Here is a 24,740-nt window from a genome sequence, read left to right on the forward strand (position 1 = left end):
CCAATCCCTGCTCCATCACTTACAAACAAGCTGTGTCATGATGGGCGAGTTACTTAACCTTTCTGTACTTTGCTTGGTACATTTATAAAATGAAAACAATGACAGTATCTCTCTCATTGGGTGGTTAATACATATATAGTGCTTAGAGCAGTGTTTTGCTCACAATACATGCTCAGTAAAAGTTAACTCATTATTTTTATTGGTAGGAGAGGGAAATTGGATATTCGAGCTATGTGCAATAAACTAAGATGTAGAGATTTTGGTCTTAGATGCAGCAAGATCTCTGATCTTACTACAGGCTACCTTCAGACTAGGGAAAAAAACAACAAAAAAAACAACCCTGCTTTTTCCAAAATGACAGCAGCTTCGTTTTCAATGAAAATGATGCTAATTACTGGGTATTGACCCAAGATGAATTTCTCTTTGATGAACTACATACTGATCTTCAGAAAACCTAGCCAAATCATCTCAAATACCAGGAAGTATGGGGTAATGCAGCAAATTGGGGGAAAATGTGTATCAGAAAAAATTATTGCTACAAAAATATTTTCAGTAAGTTTGTTCCCTTCATAAATAGTGTGAATGGAATGCCTCAGCAATCAGCTGAAAGCCCTATCTTCACTGTGGGCTAATTGCTCGTCTGGTTAGTGCAGAATTTAATTTGTGCTATTGTGCAGGCAAGGCTGAGAGCGTGAAATAAACAATGTGTGTTAATTTCACGTTTTCCAGTCTACTTAGCTGAAGAGAAAGCTTAGGCTCCTCTCAGGCCTCACTCCACCCCCTCTCCAGTTTCTCTCCTAAAGCCTGCAGACCACAGATGAGTGGGATATTTGCTGACTGCAGGGGTAGGGTTCTTGCTCCAAGACCAAAGACTCAGGAAATCTGGCTGACCTGGTCAGTGATGCTGACTAAGGACATGCACGGTGCTCCCCTGCCTCTACTCCACATCCAGGGATGGTACTGAGATCTTTCTTCTAAGACAAATGGGCGCCTGCTAATACCAGGCAGCTGGCTTTATGCTTTCAGGTTTGGTGATGCTCCTGGCCTCCTGTGGAGCAGCTTTCACCTGGCAAACAGAGAACTGCTAAATTAGATGTATCCCCACTGAATGGATTAATTGGATGAGCTGACGGGATTCTTCTCTGTGGAGGGCAGCAGAGACAGCTTTATGAAGAAGCACAGGAGATGCCTACTTTCGGGAGGGGACTCGAGGGAGGCTGGGATGGCCTGCCCCTCTGCCTGCCTCCCTCTCTGCCTGCCTCCCTTTCTGTGTAATCGATCTCAGTGAGTCCCCTCTCTTGGTGAGTGCAGAGCCAAAAAGCACAACCAAAGCCGAAGTGGGCGAAGAAAAATGGTTTATTGCTAGCAATGGAGAACGCCAGGGATCGCTCCCAAAGCAGTGCCCACCGCCCCCTCCCCACCAGCTTAGTGCAGTTTGAGATTTTATATAACAGAGGGCAGAGGATATGTTACAACTGTGTAACAAGTGGGCCTAATCAGGGCACATGTACAGGCCATTATATAAGGAGTTCAATGCAACATGCCATTACACCACAGGTCCAAGGTGACTTTTGGAGGCTTAGAGCTGGAGCAACTTGCAGGGGTCCTGCTGCACCCTCATAAGTTTCACTGCAGGATGGCAACATCTGCAAAAATGAGGACATCACCTTCTGAAAAACAGCACATTTAGTTTTCTCCTAGTCTGAAAAACGTTTGACAGATTATGTTTAGTTATGGATCAGATTTTCATTAACCCTTTCCTTGCCTGGTTTCTGGTCACACTGCTCCACTCTAGGAATCAGAAGAGTCAGAGCTGGAGCCTGGTCGCCAAGCTGCTCACTCCTTCTTTCTGTGTGGCTGCAAGGCCTGAGGCCCAAGAGAAGTGACTTCCTCAGGGTCAGAGAGGCAATCAATAGCTTGACTAGGACTTCAACTCAAGGACCCCACTGTCCTTTCTGCTACATCACTTCTCATCAGGTGTATAAAGTGAGCCAGATTATCTCGTTTATAGCTAATTTGTGAGCAGGGCCCCTGGAGTCAGTCTGCCTGAGTTTAAATCCTGGTTCTAGCTCAGTAACATTGCACAAGCTGCTTCCCCCTCTCGGTGCCTCAGTTTCCTCATCTGTAAAACGAGGATAACTATAGCATATGCTTCATAAGGTTATTATGAGCATCAAACTAGTTAATGCATGGAAAGTGCTAGAACAGTGCCTGGCAAAATATAAGTGCTCAGTAAAGTTAGCAATTATTAATGTTATTATCTGGAATATTCTAAATTTCTGACCTGTTCTTATTGTAAGAGTTTTTGTGGGTGTGAGATCAGATTTTCCTATCCCCCCCAGAAAAGGGGAGTTCTGTTCTCTTGTCTTCACTTTTTCATCTGCCCTGCTTTTATTATTAAAAATCTAAGAGGGGAATTCCAGTATTTGGAAATGTCTGAGGTTTCCTTCTAATTGAGACAAGAGCAAAAGAAGTAAAGTCATTGATGCAAATCCTTGTGATAGCAGGAAGCTTGTTTGTCTCTGTCTCCTCAGTGATCAGCCCAGGACTGACACGTGGTACATCTTAAGTGTGTGCTGAACCACTAGGGAGTCCAATGGGAGAGGCAAGATGTTGTTTGCAAGGCTGCAGGTGCCAAACAACCAAGTGAAAACAAAATCTCCTTACCCTTCAGGCCTTCCTTGATCATGGGGATGACTGGTATTTCTTTTCAGGAAAAAGCAAGATCAGTCTTATTGTAACTCATTAAAGCATACAGTAGAACCACCTTACCCTGGTCTCAGAGACACTGCTGTGTGCTCTCAGTGGAACCTCCAGGAATATCGATTAAGCCTCTGCCTTGTAGTGGCTTCTATACCAAACACTGAAGATACAAAGATTGTGGCTGTCCTCAGGGAGTCCTCAATCCCCATAAGTAGAGATTGTAACTATATCATGAATGCAACCTGACATTGAAGCAGCATCCTGCAGTTTCTAAAGCACCGTGTTGACCATTCCTATCCTACAGGACAATGAAGGGTTGAGGGACTTGCCCAAGGTCACATAGCTGGGATGTGACCTCAGCTCTCTGGACTTGAGTTCCTCTCTTCTTTCCACTACACTGATCTATCCCTTCATGAAATAAGGGGTATTTGTCCTGACAAACTCCCTCCACTGACTGTCAGCACCTGGCAGAAAAAAAAACATGTTATGATGATACAAGGTGGAGCTGTGTATCTGGAAGATAAAAGAACAAAAATGTTTCCACAACATTGCCACTGTGGACTGAGAGTATAGCGAAAATTAATACTATCGATAAAGCAGCCAGTAGTTATGGAACACCTACTGCATGCAAGACACTGGGCTGGGGTTAGGGGAGGGGACACAGAGTTGAGTAAGAGGCTGCCCCTGCCTTCTGGTGCATCACAAACTCCAAGAGAAGACAAAATGCATATCCACAGAAGAAAACTTCACATTAGCATGTGGTAGCTCCTACCTGAGTTGTATGGACTGGACGGGGCTGAGATTTGAGAGGAGGTAAGAACTGGCAAATGCTGGGCTGGACTTAGGCACACAAAAAGAGAAGCAGGTAAGAGATGACCCCGGGAAGCACAGTGCTGGCTGCCTGACCATGAGAGGAACTGTAGCTCACTGCAGAGAAGAGTTATCAGGGAAAGCTTCCAGAGCAGGGGACCTACAGAGGCCTTAGGGAGGAAGAATTTGAATCAGTGGAGGAGCAGGATGAAGGATTCCAGACAGGAGGAGTGTCAAGATCAAAGGCACCAGAAAAGGTAGGAGAGTATCAAATATGTGCCCAGTTGTAGTCTAATTGGAAAGACCATTTGGCTCTGATGACAGACAGACTTTGACGTTCAAAGATGGGGAAGATTGTTGGTTAATGCTTTGTGCAGCAGAAGGAGGAGTGAGAAGGGAAGGGGAGTTTAGAATGAGTACACTGCCAGGCGACTTTTCTCCATGACTCCTCTTGTCTGGCCAGCACTTCATTAAACAATGAACCACAGGTTGAGCCTTATTGGAAAGTTGGAACAAGGGACTGAGAATTTCCCTGGCTTGACAGGACCTGAGAAGTCCCCCTCCATAATCATGTCTTCCTAGCTTAGAATCATCCATGACCCTGGCATACACAGTTACTCCTAGCTTGGGGCTCGAGGGTTCCCTGAAAGCTGGTGGGCTGGCAGGAAGAAGGGAGAGAGAATGAGGTGAAATCTAGAGTAACCCATAAACTCTCCACAATCTCCAAGCAGGTGCAGTGTGAGTACTTCCTTTTTTCAAGGTCCCCCTGAAGTTCATTTGCAACTGATTTCATCTAGATACAAATATGTAGAGGAAGAGAGGAAGAGGTGGAGATGGGAAAGGTGGCACACAGTGCCACCAGGAGCCGTATTCCATCTCTCCTTTTGGGTGAGTGGTTGCCACGCACTCCCGGAAGGGGACCACCATTAGCTGCCATCCACACTTAGGAATGGTTTAGATTGTAAGAATTTTCTTGTGCCTGCTTTATGGAAGTTGGCTCCTCCGGAAAAGTAGTGAGACTACATTCAGAGACCCTGGAAGGAGTAGGTGCCCCAATGCTCCCCACACCATTTCTACCCTGGCTTGGGAGCTGGGGAGAAAATGAGAATGAGAGGAGAAGAGCGCTGAATTAGGGGACAGGAGAGAACTCAAGGTGATTTCTCTGACCTTACAATTTTTAGCAAGCTGATGTGGGCTCTGTCTCCAGCTTTCCTTCCCAGAAAAGGCTGAGAAAGGGCTACCTAAAATGTCAGTCCAAAAAGACCCTCAATTCCTCAGAGGACAAGCAGAGGGAAGCAAAGATTGGAGTAGGAGGGACACGGGCATCAAATAATCCAACGGCAAAGGTGCAGTGGCTGGCCTAAGCCACATAGCTACTTATTTCACTAAATGTATCAGCTGGCTGACATTTGAAATCTTCTAACATGCGGAATTGGGTTGGTGGTCTATGTTACAAAGAAACTGACTGCTGAGTGCTTCTGAGGACCTTAGTGTCAAAGTTTCTTTTCCTTAGGGGTTTCTAGAGCTGGGAGAGCCTGAATTCTAGACTCTTCATGATGCTTGAACCTCCCTGGACCTTTGAACATTTACAAACATGGGAATTCTGAGGTGAGGAGCCAAGAAGAACATAGCAATACTCAAGGTGCTCTGCCCTTTGATGCCACCAACTTACACGTGCAACCTGAATGACTCATTCCCATGCTGAGCTTCCACAGGCAGAACTGCCTTTTCTTCACCTCCAACTCTCAAATCTTTTCCATCCTTCCAGAACCAGTTCAAGGCCACTGTTCCATGCAGATAGCTCCAAATAGCCAGCACTAATCCATGCATTCTCCCCCATTTGAGGAGTGTTCACCCCATAGGCCCTGTACTAATCGTGGTCCCTCATTTACGTTCACAGTGAAACTTTGAAGTGAAGCATTCCCCAGTTTATTGATGGGAAAACTGAGACTTAAAGAAACTACAGAATCTAAACTTGTGTCCAGCTTAATCCAAAGGTTGAGCTCTGAACCACTGCGTTCAAGTGCTTCTTCTAGCCCTGTCTATGAGCACCACTGTTTTGATATTAAAACCACTTTAGATTATAACTGAACTTGCTAGGCTCTGTGGGAGATACACTTCCTCTCTTGTTCAGGGAACTTGAAATCTAGATAGACAGATAAAGCGTTTAATAGATAGTTAAAGCACAGGGCACACATTGCTCACATTATATCATCGTTGTTTGTTAAGCATCTAGTATGTGACATGGTACTAAGCTCCTAAAGATCTTATGAGAGATCGGTCCCTGCACCAGTGAAGCTGACAGTCCTCTGAGAGAGTTAGTCCTGAAGAAAATAAGTTTGTAAACGCCTATATAATTACAGTGTAAAATATTAGGGAGAGAAAGATCCGTATGCTATGAGAGACATGGGAAGGTCAGAGAAGGCCTACCTTCTAAAGGGTCATTTTAGCTGAGGTTTGAAAGATGGGCAAGAGCTGGTGAAATGGAAGGAGGTTGGGATGTGGGGAGGGGTGATTTCTGGTCAGAGTCCTGAGGCAGAAACATGGAGATTTAGAGAAACACACCTAACCAAGGCGGCCAGCTGTGTGCCTCCAGCTTTTGCCATCCTCTTTGGGTTTCTGGAGCCCTTGGGCCCCACACTCCAAATGCCCTGGGTTTAGCAGATGGCTCCCCTTCTGTCTGCACCCTGGTTGATTTCTATGACATTATCCACAGCTTCAATCTGAGCTCGGCCTCTTGCTTTGTCCCTTCCCTCCTTTGATCACGGTGGGGGCTTCTGGACCACGTGGACACTGGGGCTCATGGTTCATCACCCATGAAGCCATCACCCATCTCATGGCCACTGGGCCATCAGAGCCCCACCTTGAGAGCTCTGCTTTCATATGTATCTCCCCCTACCCAGCCTCCGAGGGAGCTAGGACCTGGGAAGACTGCAAATTGTATACATTATTTCCTTTTTGATTAGGTGAATAAATAACTTGATTGAGACACGCCTCTTTGGAGGGCGACGCTGGCAGGCTTCCAGGAGTGGGAGGCAGCTGGCTCTGAGCACAGAAGAGGTAATAACAAAGGCCTGAGAGACAGACACATTGTGGGCAGGATTAGGATCCTGCCTGGCCCTGGAGAGGACCGGCCAGAAACATTTAGGGAAAGCAGTTTGCCCTTTCCCTGTCCCTGAGAGGGAAGGTTCACATTTGGGCTGCCTCTCCAAGCCTTGGGATGTCTGTCCCAGCCTGCTACCTTCTTGAGGGACAAGCTTTAGCTGGGAAGGTTGGGCACAGGCTCAGGGCAGCTGACAATGATTTTGCTACCCAAGTGATCTGGTTCTCCACACATGACAGGTATCATTTTTAAAAAAATAACTTTGACCCTGCATAACGTCTCCATGTGTGCAGGATATGGAGATATGGGTGCGTGGATTAAATTCACAGACATTTGATCCAAGCTCCTCTTTATCCATCTCTAAATTTAAAGTATGGCTCTAAGCCAGGATTCTCTGACTTCCCAAACCCCAGAGACACCATTGGCCACCTTCACAGCGTCCCAAAGTGGCCCTACCTCACCTGAGAGCTATGACAAGCTCCAGTCCTAACCACCCGTAATGCCCTGGAGCAAGGGGCAATTTCGAAGTGGGGAGAAATGACATGTGAGACTCTAAGTGATTCAGATACAGGCCCCACCCCAAGTCCTAGCCTTGAGATTCACTACTCTGAAGACAGGAGAGATGTCAACCCAAAGTGTAGATGCTGAAATTTAAGGCATCTAGAATAGGCCTCTCCGTGCAAAATTGGATTTCCTTGCTGGTTACTAATCTACCTCAAGAGAGTTGTTCCTTGGAGTTAAGTCGTGGTGACTTCAGGAATCCCCTGTTAAAACATCCCTAAGATGGAAAATACATTAAAAACATTTCAGTCATTAATGCCTTGTTTGGTTAGAGAATAATTGATGATTACCCTTTAGATACACTCTTTAGGGCCCAAGGAGATAGATGAGGGCATAAAACAAGTTGCTACCATTTATGGAGCCCTTTACGAGCCAGGAGAGCACTGGGTCTTTCACGTATGTCTTCCCGTTTAATTCTCAGTATTTGAACCCAGGTCTGCGTGGTGACAAGCACTACGCCATTTCCACTATTCCAGCTTCCTCTGTCTGAATGGGTGTTGGGGAAATTAAACTGTTTGGGGGAAACACTGGCCCTGGAAACCTCTGAGAGAGCTGCTCTGAGTATCCAGGCATCTAGGGTGGAAGGGAGGGCAGTGCAAGCCAACATTGTCCCAGATTTGGCTCTGGTCAGCCTGCCATCCATGCCTTACATTGTGACCCCATACCTTGTGCTCCCAGCTCCTGCGCAGGTCCTCCCCAGGCTATGGATGTCACTCAGTACCAGTCAGCGTGCTTGCTTCCAAGGGGGCCTCCTGGAGTCCCAGGAGATACCAAATGCACAGCTAGATTCTGAGCCACACCTGGGTGCATCAGGATAAGAAAGTTGTCAAAGGGACCAGAGAACCTGACTCTGAGTTGAAGTGTGTGGAGACTGCGTTGCTATCTCTGTACACACTCCTCACTTCTGCCAGGGGAGCCTTATGCTGGCTGATATGTGGGAGAAGACCTCCCACCCTTATGATTCTACCCACCTTTGATCTTGACCTCCAGTCTCTCCATGTGCTCCAGCTCCTCTTTACAACCACTGGCTCTGATCATCTCCTTGTGCATGGTAAATTCCTTCCCACGTTTTGAGCTTCAGCTCAAAGATGCTCTTCTTGATGGTGCATGACCCTGCAGCTTCTTCTTCTGGACTGCCCTAGCACAGAAGTGTTGCCCCACTCCTGTGACAGCATTTACCACTCTGTTATGCATATCTATCTTCCATTCTAGACAGGAAGCCTCTTGAAGGCAGTGTCTGCTACACTTCCAGCACAGTGTCTGGCATATAATAGCTCTTGTGGGAAGACTTCCCTGACCTTTCCTCCACCTCCTAGTGTTGGTTGATTATGCATTCTCTGTATCCCCATATTACACCTCTTACATATGTAGCATGATGGGGACTGTCTGTTTATTTGTGTGTACCATCTGCAAGCCATAGCATCAGGACAACTGGGCCCACAACCGTCTTGTCCATCAGCCAATCCCTAATGCACGGCACATGTCTGACACCTAGGAGGCGTTCAATAAACATACGTGGAATGAAAGAATGAGTCAATCTGGTCTTCCGAAGACCAACTCAGTTGTAGACTTTGCCTGGGTCAGAAGCCTTATCCCAGTAAACACTTTGTTGTCTCAGTCTAGGCCCTACTAAATCTGTAATTGCCCATAGTCCCAACATCATCAAACTGTGCTTACCTAACTCACTGTGCTGGGGTAGTATTTGTAGATTAATAGCTTCAGTAGAATACATAATTTTTTCCCAGAAGTTCTGGGTTTTCTCCTTTGCTCTAGTACAAACAGAACATCAGCAACTAATGGGCTTTTTCTTATTATGCACAAGGAGAGAAGAGAAACATACTTTATCCTATAGTAGGTTTGATACTCTGCAACACTGGGTAATCTGTAAGTCATGTCTTGGAAAAAGTTTTCTTCCCAAGGGTTAGGAGACCAGACTCCACTATTAAATTGGTATGAGACCTTAGGCATATTCACCCAACTGGCCTAGTTTCCTAGTTTCAAGTGCTGATTTCTATGCCCCACTCCTTTTTTTCTAGTCTAGTTTTTCTAGACTGCTTTTCTAGCCTGTCTAATGTGTTGTAAAAATATTAAAAATTACTTCCATCTATGTAGCATTTTAAATGTTTATGAAATATATTTATGTGCTTTATCTCTTATTTCCTGGACCTGTGAGGTAAGTAGGGTAGTAAAATCATTCTTAACAGGAGTTTGGACTAGATGATCTACAACATTTGGCATAGCTTTCAGTTTCGAAGAGGTTTGAGTTCAGAGATTTGTATCCTTTGATCCTTGTGCAAGATCCCTTCTGCAAGGTGAGGCCATGTACCCAAATCACATGAGTCACACAACACAAACTCATTCACATGGAGTGATAAGAAAGAAAATCCAAAGGGACTTCTTCTCCAAAGACATGACTCCTTGGTGGAGAAATTTCCCATATTCATGATGGTCTCTGTTTTTCACCAAGAGTGTCTTCCTACTTCCCTCTTAGTCACAGACCAGGGCTGCTGATCTCCTGCAGGGCATTGGGCTGACCTGAGTTGAGGTCCAGTGATCCCGGCACTGGATCTTTTGAGCCTGGCAGGATTCATGGGAGGGATCAAGGCTGAAATGTTCTGGACTTTCAGTTGAGTCCCAGTTAAGGACTCAACTCAAGTACTTTCAGCCATGTTACATCAATTGCCATCATAAGGTAAGAAAGGGAGGCTGGTTTGTTATACTATTTTTTTTTTTTTTGCTGAGGTAGTTTCACCCTGAGCTAACATCTGTTGCCATTCTTCCTCTATTTTGTATGTGAGTTGCCACCACAGCATGGCTGCTGACAAGTGATGTAGGTCCATGCCTGGGAACTGAACCTGGGCCACAAAAAAGGATCACGCCAAACTTAACCACTAGGCTACAAGGCCAGCTCTGTTATACTATTTCTGAAATATAAGACTTAGAGAAGTGCAGTGGCTGGCCCAAGGAACCACCAAAATTCAGTGGTCAAGACACATGGCTACACCCCCCACTCACTGTTGGGAGAGAAATCTTCCTTCTCTTCTGAGATTGCCTTTGAACTTTGACTTCCACGGCATCTGCGTGAATATTGCATCACCAGTGTGGCTTGAACTGAGTGGAAACCATGTGATTTCATATGGAAAGATTTCTGGACAAAAAGTGAACCAGGGTTCTAGCTGCAGCCCTAGTTAGAGAATCGCTTCCATGTTCTGGGCCTTGATTTCTTCATCTTTACATAAGAGAATTAGTTCAGAGAAGTGGTTCTCACTATTTAGTCTGATGACCAATTGCATCCAAATCATTTGGGTCCATGTCTATAAAGGCAGATCCTTAGGATCCCCCAAGAACTACTGAATCAGAATATTAAGGGATGAGCATGTAAATCAACACTTGAAACAAACTTACCAGGTAAGATCGTGAAGTATACTAAGACTCAACAACCCCAAGACCAAACGACCTCTGAGCCTCCATCCGGTGGTACCATCTCATGATTTTATGAATATAATTACTGCAAGGTCCACAAGGAACAACAGCTAGGAACAGAACCACACTTTTAGCCTCCTGATTTTTCATTACCCACCCATGCCTGCCAGTTCTATGTAGAAAGTGGATGCATTTGAAAAAGCTAGTACATTCTGGGGGGCACTGCAGTTGCAGATTCATCCTGAGGTTCCCTCTAGGCTGTTCTGGAGCGTGGAGCCCTTAATGGTGGGGTGAGTGCGGGGAAAAAAGAGCCTGCTCTGTGTTCTGAGGGAGAGAGAGAGTCCCTATAAACATCAGTCCTAGAATTATCCTCCAGCTCCCTCGCTATTATAAAGAAAAGCTGACACAGCAGAGTCCAGGGATGCTGAGTGTCTGCAGTGCACTAATCACTGAGGCAGGCAGGCTAAATGCAAAGAGAACATTTTCACAAACAGCAACAGTACCGAGCAGTCATCTGCTATTTTTAGAGCTGCTGCAAAGAGCAGAGGGACATTTGGAGAGACTCCCAAAGGGCACCAGGCAGGAGGAAGATGGAGAGGTTTAGGCATGTTCTCTCTGGCTGATTTTAATCAAGGTGTTGAAAACTTGGCCAGTCTGGCATTTTTGTTTCATTTTTTTGGTTGAAGATGAGGTGGGGATGTGGTGGAGGAAGGGACAGGATAAGGAGTATCCTTTTGATCTATTGGTGATATTTTTGATGGCAGAACACATATTTAAAAGTTTATATGATTTTGATTCCAGGAAATAGAAGAACAGTCTGTCCTCCAGGGCTTATTCTGAAACAGCTCAAAGTAGGAATAAATGGCAAATACTATTATTTTATCCAGTGGCAAAAATGTCCTCGTTGTAATGGTCACACATCACATTCATACATAGGATAAATCATATAATTTGGTGCTAGACTATATTGGTTAGGTTAGGATGGCTAGAATCTAAAGCTTGGAGATTGTGGCCATTTGGAGAGACTATCAACTCCGAACATCAACTCATATTTCCAAATAAGGGATAATAGTGAACACTAATTGAGGGTTTAAAGAAACATTTCCAAGGACAGGTCCATTGACAATTGGCTAAAGACATCAACTCCATACATAGGGTATAATGGGACTTCTGTAACATGTTCTGACATGGAATTTCCCATCAAAGTGAACACAATCGATCTAATAAATGTTACGCATTTGTTTGACCTTTCAGGTAGATTCATAACACTTCAGGTCAGAAAATGTCATTTTCTGATCTACCTCCTCCTTCTCTCTCACTTGCAATTAGGAAAGTCTCCTCTTCCTTTTTCAGCTCTCAAGTCACATTGGGTGGAACTGTAATGAGATATCTCATCCAATCCTTTCTTGTAATGGACAAGCAAAAGAATCTTCCTCAAGTCTACTTTTCCAGCTCACACACCTATTTGTTTGTAGAGTTGGCTTAAACCCTTGTTTCCTGACTCCCAGCTCAGTGCTTCTTCTACTATAACAGAGAACCTGAGTATCCTAGAGTTGGAAAGACCTTAAAGTCATCCAACATAACCAGTTATCTTCAATGCTTGAATTGATAAACAGGAGATTTTTTTCTAATAATTGTTTTAAAACATAAAACTAGACAATAGAGATGAATGTCAAGTTGAGACAATTTTCTTTTGCTCCTGCTTAACATAAACACAAAACAAACAAATAAAAATACCACCTGGCTGCATCTTAATGTGTAGTGGTCTTAAGGTGTGTAATTCAGAACTTGTGGCCCTCACAAGAGTATTTTTACAGGGTAAACAAATTGTGATGGAAACCAAGCTGTGATTTCACTGCATAAATAATCTACACATTCCTTAATATATTCTAACTAATGCAAACACTTTGAGACTGTTGTAACAATAACCTTAGTGAACTGGTTATTCACAGAGCTGCAAAATAATAAATTTTGTTATTTTCCAGTGTCCACTAGACTTCCCAATGATTTCTCCCTATTTCTTGAGTCAGGCCTCTTCCAGAAGCTACCCTTTTGTGTTAAACATCATCCTTTAGTCTTTCTCTCAGTCAGCTGCCATATCCCCTCTTAAAGTATTTGCCCATAAAGATGTAATAAGTTTGGGAAAGGGAAAAGGAAGAGGAGAGGTGTCTTAGTCCATTTGGGCTACCATAACAAAATACTACAGACTGGATGGCTTGTGAACAACAGAAATTTATTTCTCACAATTCTGGAGGCTGGAAAGTCCAAGATCAATGCACTGGCAGATTCAGTGCTTGGTGAGGCCTGCTTCCTGGTTTGCAGACAGCCTTCTTTTCACCGTGTCCTCACATGGTGGAAGGAATGAGGGAGCTCTCCAAGGTCTCTTTTATCAGGGCACTAATCCCGTTCATGAGGGCTCCCCCGCTCATGACTTAATCATCTCCTAAAGACCCCACCTCCAAATACCATCACATGGTATTTGATTTTAACATATGAATTTTGGGGAGACACAAACATTCAGTCTATAGCAAGAAGGAAATGGAGGTTTAAGAAGCACAATTTCCTAAATCCGCGTGTGTTTTTCTCTCTCCTTCTTCTGACTGTGTTTGCTTCCATTATGGCTCTTTCAAATTCTGCTTTGTATTAGATTGAACTCTAGAAAATTGTCATTTTATAGGTCAAAAACAGTCAAAAATCAGCAATTTAATAAGATTCAACCTAATGTCATTGAGTCAATCTGTTTTGGGGGCTGAGGATGTCCCCACAGCATCCAGGTACTTCCTTCTTCAGAGCAATGTTGCTATGCAGCTACCCAAATAAATTAAGGCTCTCATTTCAATGGACTTGTTTGCCAAGGCAGGTTCTAAATACCAGTATGTATCCTGACCACCACCCTCCACCTCCCACCACCCACCAGCAAAAATACATTGTGGTTTCTTGGGCCTTTGCGCTATAGACATTGGGAAGTAGCAGGTTTTTCTTTCCGTTTTCATTATTGTTCTCAGGGATGCTTGCTGAACTATACTGAGCACTCTGTGTAAAATGCATGCTCTGGAGATTTCAAGTTTAATGGCAATAGGAGGAGGACAAAAGAGAAAATGCGAGAGAGACTTTATAATTTGAAAGCACAAAAAGCACTGTGCTTAGTGGAGGTAGTAGGGTAAGTGACCATCACTCAAATGGGACTAAGCTCCTTGGAGGTAGGTATTGACCTTCCCATGCCACACATCACTAGGAACATATCACCTGTTCAACAAGTATCCATTGATCAAAGTAAAACACCTTTTTTAAGAATCTTTGGTCATAAAGCCGTAATGGTGGACACAGGAAACATTTTCTCCAGGCATTTTTCAAACCACGCCATGGAGGCAGCCACTGATTCTCTGTACTTGCAAAGCCAGACTGGAGCCAAGTTTTTTCAATGTTTTTACTCTTCTCTGCACCCAAGCTGTCTCCAACAATTGTTTTAAGCAAGATTCACATCTCTAAATCCTTATTTATTCCTACCACTCCCGCAGCCCAAACTCTAAAAGCAAAGAAAATAAGAAGTCAGGGAAGTTGAAATAAACAGCTAACATCAAAAAAACAAAAAAGAAAAGAAGTCGAGAAAGTTGGAGGCTTTTGAATTCCATCCTGGCCTCGCCCCGTCACGTTACATCCTCCCAGCTTTTGCAGGACATGGCCCAGCGTCCCCCCCCAACCCTATGCTGTTACCCTGTCCCAAGAAACTCCAGCAAATCTTGGAACAAAGACTGGCAGCAAATGAAATTCCTTGTCTGGACTGAGAATAGAATGCAATTAGCCAGGGAAGGTTGTGAAATTTGTTTTTAAACACTACGAATATTTTATCTCCTGACCCTCACCTCCATGACATTCCCCTTCCAGCCACCCTCCAAACCCCTTCATACAGGGTCTTTGCAAAGTAAAATGTGACCTTTAGATTGAGACATTCTCTGTTGCAATATGCTGGGATATGTTTCAACACGGTAACTCGAGATCCATTTAGTAAACTGTTTGGCACATTCAGCACATCCTGGGGGAATTGTTGGCGGGGACCTGTGGTGAGTTTTTCACTCTCCTCTGATGCATTACCAGACATAAGGTCATTCCAGTCTAGCAGAGATGGGTGCTGCACAGGGCTCATTACCTCGCAGCAAGCCAGCCAGATGAGGCCGTGGGATGTTTTCTCTTCATCATTCAAGCTTGAAAGGAAACTGTCAGCCTCCACTTGCTCTTAAAACAATGAAAATTTAGGTGACAGCTCTCTCATTAGCTCAAGGGAAATGAAGGTTTCTAGGCAAAGACTTCCCTCCATTGTAGCATACTAACCTGCTCCACCTCAAGAGTCATTCTAGGAGCCAAAACACGGGGATAGGTATCAGCTTCTGGGCACAGGGTGGTAACAATAAAATGGCACACACCTCTTCCATAAGACCAGAAAGTTTCAGGATACATGACTTCTGAGCTGAGAAAAATGGGGAGGTTTTAGATAGATCCAGACTCTCCATAGCTCATCTCTGCTGGGAAATGGGTACATGTCCAGGGCTGTCCTCTTTTGACTTATATGCATTCACATTATCAGAAAACAAGCAAGGATATTATTACACTGACAAATGCTCTCCCTAGAAGAAACTCAAGCAAAAGTGGCAAGCGTAGATCCTGTTCCCTAGACTTATCATCACAGAATTTCTAATTTGAGAAGGTTTGGTTAATATTTGATGAACCACTTGGGTAATGCACAGAATTGTGGGAGCCCTAATTATTGCTTACATTTGTATAGTACCATATTCTAAGACATCCATATGCATCATTTTCTCATTTGATCCTTGAAACAGCCAGGTTTAATGGTCTTAGTAGGTATTCAGTCTTTGTTTTTTATAAAATCTTAGAAATATTAGAACTGAAAGTGACCTTAGCTGTAATTTTGATCAGTAAGTGTTAGTCAAGGATGCATATTGAATCATCAAAACCTATTTTTGAGACCTATTTTTGTTTGCCACCCTCCCAACTCCCCAACTTCTTGCTACACCCCCCCAACACACACATACAGAGTCTGAATCAGTAAGTGGGGATAAAATCTCATAGATAAATAGTTTTTAGAAAACAGTCTGAAGCACATCCTAGTTTACACCACTGCTATAGACCAGCCCCTCATTTGTCCAGTGGGGAAGCTGGTGACTAAGGCAGTGATGTGACTGACCCAGAGTCACACACAATGGCAGAGTTTGCACTCCAACCCAGGCCTCCTGACACCTAGTTGATGGCCTTTCTTTCACACTTTCCTACCATCTTTCTGAATTCAAGAGGGACTGCCAAGAGGGTCCATGTATTTTAAACCATCTTTTGCGTCTTGCTAACCAGAAGTAAAAATGATAAGAAATGCTCTGTCCGAATTATACCTGATGTGAGTCAAGTTTCCAGAACCACAATTTCCTGTTAGAAGTGTTTCCACCTGAATGCATGTTACTCACAGCTTTTACTCCTCAGTCCCAAGATTTGGTTCCAATCCTCATGCATACTGATTACAGTTTTTCTCTTAACAGCACTTCGTTCTGATTCTCTGCGCCTTCCCCAAACCACAGGAGCATTCCATTGAATTTTGGCATCATATCATCAATAACCTAAAATATATGGGAAAGCACCGAAGAAGAAGAGAAAAGACTCTAGGTGGCAAATGAGTTATGTTGGGGAGAGGAGCAAAAGGGTTTTTCCCCCAACCTTCACTGCCCCTCTCTCAAATCCCTCTCTAGTAACCTCACCCTCTCCCCTCGCACTCCCAGGGAGAAGAGGCCCATCAGATTGCTCAGAGTCAAGGCCCTTCACTGGATCCTGTTTTACTAGTGAGGAGGGTTGCTATGTGAGAGGGTAGAGCTCTAACTGGTGCTTCCCGAGTCCAAGTGCCAAGAAATGAAGGCAGACCTTTCTGCCGGGCATGCCTCTTCCATGTTGCAGGTTGGATAAGCAGACCTAGGGCAGGTTCTACAAATTTTCTACCCTCAATTCCTGTCCAGGGCACAGGAAGCCTCACTTAGGCCTCATGCCTATTTTCAAGTCTAGATTTTAGTAGAGGGTCTTACATAGCGGGTAAGAATGGAGTATAAGAAGACAGAGAGGGGTTTTCCTTACAGCTCTCAGCAGAGCAAGACTATATATAGATAGTTCCCTCATTAGAAAATTTCTGATGGAGGAAGGAATGGAAGGTTATCCAGTCCTGCTGTTAATAAAAGATGATCCGTCCAAAATGTTCCTGATTTGAGTAAGGTTCTAAGCACCACGATTTTCCATTATGAGCAATTCCACCTACTTGGTAGCAGCCATAATATAATTAATGTATTTCTTTACACCCAAAGAATGTGCATCTGGGGCTCTTTTTCCAGTAAAAAGGTGTGTAAACCAATTGACCCAGCATTTTGTTTTTTATTGTGGTAAAATATATATAATATAAAATTTACCATTTTAACCATTTTTAGGTGTACAGTGCAGTGATATTAAGTACGTTCACAATGTTGTGCAACTATTACGACTATCCATTTCCAGAATTTTTTCATCAACTGAAACAGGAACTCAGTACTCATTAAACAATAACTTCCCATTCCCTCTTTCTCCCCTTTCCCAGACACTGGTAACCTGTATTCCACTTTTTGTCTCTGAATTTTCCTGTTACAGGTACTTTGTATAACTGAAATTATACAATATTTGTCCTTTTGTGTCTAGCTTATTTCACTTACCATGATGTTTTCAAGGTTCATACATGTTGTAGTATGTGTGGCAATGCCATTCCTTTTGGAGCTGAATAATATTCTGTTGTATGGATATACCATATTGTGTTTATCCATTCATCAGTGGATGAATTAATCCAGGCATTTTTATCATGTCATTGGGTGGGTGTGATACATATTTACCTAACTAAGCTGTGGGAGAAGGGATCAGGGAAGGAAACGATGAGTGTTGCTGAGTTCTTAAGGAACCTCTGAATGAGGCTACATAAACTATAGAAATATTATGGTGTCCACATTTTTCTGAATTAAACATGAGGACAAGATTTGACAAATATCATATTTGTATGGGGAACTGAAGAGAATGTTGAAAACAGACTGTCCAGAAAAATTAAACAGGTGTGGTCACCATAGCTCCCTTAGCAACTGAAAAAACAAAATGGGAGAAAAAAATGTTGCTCCATAAGGATTCTTCCCTTTCTGAAGCAGAGGTTTTAGACCCTCTGTTTCCTTCCCTCATCATTTTGGCTTCTTCTGTGAAAACGAGTGGCTTCTCTTCCTGAAGGCACTTGTGTCTGCATGGCAGGAAGGGAGTGTGGCCTGAAGACCCCAGGAAGAAGGTCTTAGAAGCAGCTTATGGCTCAAGAAGGATGTCTGTGTCATCTCTCAGCCTCTTAAGTCCTCTATCCGGTTATCACTAAGCACCAACCGTAGGACCAGGGGCAGAAAAGATGGGCAAAGTCTTGAAAAGCAGCATAAGACTGAAATCAGCCTGTCACACCCTTTTCAGGGCTTGAGTTGGACTAAAGTTATGCTCTGATATAGCTGCTTTGGGGCCCAGATAAGACAATCTGGTACTGAGATTCATGAAGTCTCAATAACTCCCTCAGGGGCTGTATCAACTTCTTGGAATGGTATTTGGAGATCAGGAAGTTGGTAGCATAATAAAAGGTTTACATGAGATTGGGTCAAGAATAAATCCCCAGAAAATCTCCCTCCTCTTGCTTGACCCTAATTGGTAGATTTCATGTTATGTAAGAAGCACATACTTGACACTAAAGATGGGAAGCTACTGAGGGGTGATGGTGGAGCATTGGGGGAGGGGCCAATGGGTTTTATGAAAAGCAGAGGAATTAAGGAAAGCACATTGCAAGTCCTGTTATTTTTCTTATACTATGTTCCAAACCCAAACAAACTCGTAAAAAGTATGTGTGCAAAAGCAAATCTTAAACCATTTTGCGAATCCCGCCCTAGATTTCACATTTCTCCAGTGAGGCTCACATTCCTTTATTCAAATTCCAAAAGTAGAGATAATTTGTTCCAAATGTTTCCAAAGCCGACCAGCAGAAGGGCTTAACGATTTTTCCAGAGCTGGAGAAAACTGTGAAATCTTCTACACTCTAATGGAGCATTTAAAGTGAAAAAAAAAAGAGAAAGAGAGACAAGTGAGGATAAAGGGAAAAAGAATGTTTTGATGATCTATTTGTTTATTTTGTTACAGTTATGGCTCTTTGACAAGGTCTGAGGAGACATGTTGATTGCCAATGTCTTATTTCTTTTGGCAAGGTAGCATTTCTTCTGTATCATGGAGCAGATTATGATGGAGAAATCTGCAATACAATTATATGTTTCTTTCAAGATGGTGAGCAAACTCCTTTTAGAGACTGAACTTGGGGACCCTTGGGGATGATGTGTGTGTATGTATGTATGCTGATGGCCCTCAAGCCTCTACAATGACCCCTCTCCTCCTTCCTAGCAGATCTTCAGATAACCATCAATTTGCAGATGACAACTCCCTCTACTAATAGCAAAGACTGTGTCCCAATGTGGCTTCCATTTAGAAACATGTTTGGGCACTGGGAGCCAAAGCTGATGACTGACAGCTGGGGTAACTTCTAAAGTGGGACAAGTTTCAGTGGGATTAGAAAGAAATGCTTTTTTCTCTTTGCTAGACTGTCACCAGACTGTATTGTCATCCAATAGTTTATGTGTATGCCTCATCTCTGCTGTGAGATTCCAAGTTCCTACAAGTCTGGAGGTTTGTCTTCCTCCTCTTTGTAACTCTCACAGTGCCCAGCACAGTGCTTGATCAGTAATAGATGTTAGTTTGGGAAAAAAGTTGATAGAATGGGACATGTGACACACTTTAGCTCATTAAATTTACACGGAGCCAAAGAAAACTTAGGTAAATTCAACTAGGCAGATAGCCAGTTCAGATTTCAAGCTGTCATGGTTTGCAACATAAGTAATACTTACGACTTATTTTTAATATCATTATTATCATCACTGTCACTGTTTATTGAGGTTATACTATGTGCTAGGCACACTGACAAGTACTTTACATATATAATCTCTCTTAATCTTCATAACAACTCTGCAAAGAGGAAATGACTATTTCATTCTACAAATGAGGAAACTGAGGCTCAAAGAATTAAATAACTTTGGATTCCAGTGACTGAAGTTGCGTCAGATCCAGGTTGGTTAATGAGTCTTTGGGTATGAGCTGAGACCTTGAAAATAAATAGAGCTGATGTCATAGCCAACTCACTCGCTGGGGTCAAGCAAGGGACTAGGGAGCCCAAAGCTATGACTGAGACTCTTCTTGTTTGTGTTGCATTAAGACAACTCGTTTTTGGCTTCCAACCACACCCCTAAGCCGGGCCAGCTGGATTTGAAGTTGTGCAATTGGTCACAGGCAAATGAGTGTGGGTGGCTTGGGGAAAATTCATCACTAGGCTTGAAGCTGCATTTCAGAGTACATGGTCTTCTACTGGGGGGCTGGGAAAACATTTCTGTCCATGAGTGATGATGGTGCCTGGCTGCCAAGATCTGAGGAGGGATGGACTGGAATGTTAGCTATATCCCCCGTTTTCGAGTGATGGGGGATTTACTGGGTAAGGCAGGATGCCCATCTTCCCTGAGTAGGACATGAAAACGTGGATATGGGCTTCATGAATGAGCACACATATATCATTTTCAAGTTCTGTACACAGACACAAGGTCATGGATGTGATGCAGCCAGGCAAGTCTTTTCCCTCCCACCCAGAGTCATCGTTTATCACTCACTCTCAGACCACTAAGATCCTTCCTCCAAAAACAATTTCCAATTTTAGAAAGTCTTGTGTTGGAGAAAAAGAGCACTTGGTTTGAAATAATAAGACCATGGCTCAAGTCTTTCACTGCCACTCACTAGCTAGAGAAGCTATCTGAGTCTTTATTTCTTGAATTAGAAGTTTGGGATAATCTCTGCCTTCCTGAGCTTATGTGATTGTTGAGAAGATAAAATTACACACAACATACATCCACAAATGTAAAAGTGCTTTATGCATTTTCAAAAAGTGTATGAATGATATGTTTTGTGATGTATCACAAAACCTAAGGAACGTAAGAAATACATAACTAGCTAAAATTATTGCTGAATATTTCTGTGTCCAAAAATCTGTTAGACATTTGGATGAAATAACTAGAGACATATACGACATAGCTTTTACCTTGAGGTAGCTTATACTGTTTTAGAGAAGGTAAAACTAGCAAATGTAGTTGGTTTATTGGACAAGTTGGACTGAGTAGAGTATAAGAAAGAACCAAATTAATTTCTTCCTGCCACTGGCTTTGTCCATCTTTGGTGATATTTCAGAGCCCTTAGTTTTCCATATCACTTTTAAATATCAAAAAACAGCCTTATTTTCAGGTTATTACAATGTTGGGTCAAAAGTGGTGAAAAGCTTCACCCCACCAGAGCTCAGGAAGAAGAGGGGGGACATAATCTGTTTTGTATCTTTTCATTATGATAGAATCTGTTTCTGTACTCCCAGACCCCGACATTGGCTACAATGAGGAAAGAGAATTTGTGGAAAAGAGCACAACTTTTAGTAGCAAGTTCTCTCATTCTTCCATGTTGGACTCTTTTTGTGTCAGATGAACAAATACTGGCCCTTTCTCTCATGGGACACTTTTGTGGATTCTTTGTTGATCTTCTCCTCTCTGAGGTCCAACCCTGAATTGTCTCTAACCACCCTGATGCCTCTTCCATCTGGACAATTTTGAATCTTCCTTTTAGATCAGGGTCCCTTTTAGGTCAAAGCTCACGTTGAATCTTTCTGCTTGTGGCTTCCTCATCCTGGCAGTTAAAGTTCTTGAGCAGGGTCCTTTCAAAAGGGCTTTTGCGTAGCCACCTTCTGCAGAATCCACTGGCCTTTCCTCTAACCCAGGAAATACTTGGAAGCCAGCACAGTCCTCACTTCTTCCTCAGTCACCACAGATTGCTGCAGTCTTTGGACATTTTCAGATGGGAATCAGGCACAAGGCTCTGAATCCTTCAAAATCCAGGGGATACAGGTCATGCTCCTTGACAGGTTTCTGGAAGCCCCTTGACCTAGTTGAATGTGGAGGGTTGAGAGGGAGGAGCCATAGCCTCTTGAAACTCTCTCTACAGAAATCCATTCTCCCCAATCTTCTCTCTCATAAGGCCCCTTCTTGTAGGGTAGAGGAAGGAGGAGTAACAGCTACGGGCAGCAGAAACAGTGTTTGGCCACTGTGTTAGTTTCCTAGAGCTTCCATAACAAATTTCCACAAACTGGGTGGCTTAAAACAGCAGAAATCTATTCCCTCACAGTTCTGGAGAGTAGAAGTCTGAAATCAAGGCATCAGCTGAGTTGGTTCCTTCTGGACACTCTGAGGGAGAATCTGTTCCATTCCTCTCTCTCAGCTTCTGGTAGTTGCCAGCAATTCTGGACATTCCGTGGCTTATAGATGCATCACTCCAATTTCTGCTTCTGTCTTCACATGGCCTTCTTCCCTCTGTGTGAGTCTCTGTGTGTCATCTCCTCTTCGTGTAAAGGGCAGTCAATGTATTTAGGGTCCCCCCTAGTCCAGTAGGGCCTCATCTTAACTTGATCACATCTGCAAAGACATCATTTATAAATAAGGTCACATGCACAGGTACCTGGTTAGGACCTCAACATGTCTTTTTGGAGGACACAATTCAAATCACAATAGCCACCTTCCTAGCAACTACTGCATAGACATTCGGACAGCCATCTCTAGAATCTACGGACACTAACTCTCTTTGTTCTCAGATTTGGGGCCCTAGTAAAGTAAGATCTAAAGTAAAGTCTCCTGTGATATCCCTTATACACACCCAAAACAGTTTTTAAATGATGTAAAAATTCTTAGCAGAAGAAAGTTGCTCTTTCCTCACTCAGCCAGTTTCTAAGGATGGTGGTGAAGTAACTCTCTCTTTTCTTACTTTTAACCTATCTTTTTTTGCTACTTAATCTTTTACATATACACAAAAATAGAATAGTATAAATACCGTCATGTGTCACCTTGAACAATTGTCAACATTTTGGCATTCTTGTTTCATCTAGTTTCCCCTACCAAAAACACAAAAACAAACAAAATCTGTTTTTCTGGAATATTTTAAAGCACATCCCAGACATCATATCCTTTCTCTATAAATATGAAGTGATCTCTTCTAGTCATTGGAGTTCAGGTCATATTGGGACCTTCCTTTGTGCAGACAGTAGGTGGGGTTAACAGTGACATGCATCATCTCTGTCCGCGGGTGGCAGCTGGGTGGGTCTGAAGAACTTAGCTGTTTGTGTAGGGTAAGTCCTTGTCCCTTTGAAATCCATGTCTACTCTCCCCTCTGTTCTAAAACTTCTCCTCTGAAGTTAAGGGCAGCCACAACATTCCAACCAACCAATGTAGGGGAGTTCCTTTGTCTTCATCCTGCTAGGCTTCTTGGCAGTCAATTCTATGTTTCAAATATGTTTCAATGTAATAATTGTCCACTAATGATCAAGGACTTGGATGGATGCTGTAGAAATTTATCTCAAAAGACTTCTAAGACAATGGAAGAGAGGAAACAAGACATATATATAACCATAACTTAAAAAGAATAAAAAACCCAAAGAGGTGTAAAAAATTGCAAGGTTGCATCAAAGCCTTCACCCAGATTGACAACTGACATCCTGGTCTGCAGAGAAGTTTCTGGAATTATGGCTTCTACACTAAGTCCACAGCTTAGACTAGAATAAAAGTACTGGCAGCAATTTGGATGATGCAATTTTGTATGAGGAGAACAAAATCAAGCATCAGGAATGGGGAGATGTGCAGGGCGAATTTCCCAACCATGTTTCTCAAGACTCAGGCCACCTCTGGGAGCAAATGCAGCCATTCAAATCCTGACTATTAGACTTGCTATTTCAAAGTTCTTTCCTCAAGAATTAATAAAAATGCAGCTGGGGTGAATGGGCTGAAACCTCCTGAGCTACACAGGCTCTGACAATTTATCATTCAGTAAGGCTTTTCTCCAACTCAATTCAGCTTTTTTCTCTTTGTTAATAATAGAGTGTTTAGGATGGTTTGTGGTTTCAGGTTATCTCCTTCCCCGGCCAAATTATACTCCCAAATGCATCAATATCTTCTGGGGAATCATATCCACTGACAGAAGAAATTATTTGCCTTCTCAGAGGATCAAGTGGAGTGGCCTGGAACTGAGAGATGAAAATATTTAGATAGAGAGGCAAAAAAAAAAAAAAATCCTTATTGGTACTAGTGACTACATCATGCAATAGACCCAGTGACAGAGCATCTCTAGGAGAGAATGTATAGGAGTTTCTGCAGGAGAAAGTGGTAGTTGGGTATGAGGCATAATGCAGCGAGGGCCTATCTGAAAGGCATTTTTAGGGCATTTTCTTGAAATCCAATATATAGTTTAATGCCATTTATTTTGTATTGACAGTGTAATTTATATTCTACAATATACATAGAAAATAATGGAGGATCTCTCCTAGCACTGGTCTTGAGAAAAATTGTGGAGTCAGTAAATTGCAATCACTTAAGCCATGAATCTTTATTGAGGGCTCACAAGAAGCACCACCGTGTGCTAGGGACAATGAGAAGTTTGAAGGGGTATAAACTCCTGCTTCACATCTGAAGAAGCTTATGAGACCCATAGCCCATCAACCCTTAACACGCCTTGTTAAAAAAGAAAAGAGTAATGCATGAGTGATTGCGCTTATTCTGGGCTACAGGATCTTGACTCCATTCAGTAATTTAATAAGTGTTTATTGGGTGCCAGGCACTGGACTACATACTAGCCCACCCAGCATTGACAGCTATTCATAATAATATTTGAAATGGTTCTTTAACTTGGTAAAAGTGTTTATTAAGATCAACTGAGCCCAATTTTATTTATTTATTTTTCTGAACCCAATTTTAAATTGAGGACTATATATAATTTACTGCATCTAGCTGTATATGATACACTGCAAAGATAACTAACTTATTCTGGCATTAGCCTCAGTTTCTTCTTACAAAAACTAATAATTTAAGGTAAAGGGAATATTTATGGTTTGTTCTGCATCCTATTCTGTACAGCCTGCGTTGCTTCTGTCCCCTGAGGCCTGGTCAATGCT

This window comes from Ceratotherium simum, chromosome 14, assembly GCF_057802395.1.
Source record: "Ceratotherium simum simum isolate JZ-2026a chromosome 14, ASM5780239v1, whole genome shotgun sequence".
Classification (NCBI taxonomy): domain Eukaryota; kingdom Metazoa; phylum Chordata; class Mammalia; order Perissodactyla; family Rhinocerotidae; genus Ceratotherium; species Ceratotherium simum.